We start from the raw sequence: 249 nt of genomic DNA, 5'->3' as shown, positions 1-249 counted from the left end.
CCCCTTTTGCTTCCCCTTCTGACATCACGTCCGGTGATGTCAGGGGACGTGGCATATGCTAATAGCCTAGTATCTCATTAGCATACCGTAAGCTAATGAGCTCCTGCAGCTCTTTTTTTACGGAAAGACCCCTGACCACTACACCAAACTGGTTCTTGGAGTGTGATGTCTCACCCAGCCCAAGTGTGGGGAGCCTTTCATGGAGGGACCGCCTGCTCCATCTCTGCTTCTTACTGCTGAGAGGGAGTG

This window comes from Gekko japonicus, unplaced genomic scaffold (genome assembly GCF_001447785.1).
Source record: "Gekko japonicus isolate JY-2015 unplaced genomic scaffold, Gekko_japonicus_V1.1 scaffold1559, whole genome shotgun sequence".
NCBI classification, from domain to species: Eukaryota; Metazoa; Chordata; class Lepidosauria; order Squamata; family Gekkonidae; genus Gekko; species Gekko japonicus.
This window is presented reverse-complemented; position numbering follows the sequence as displayed.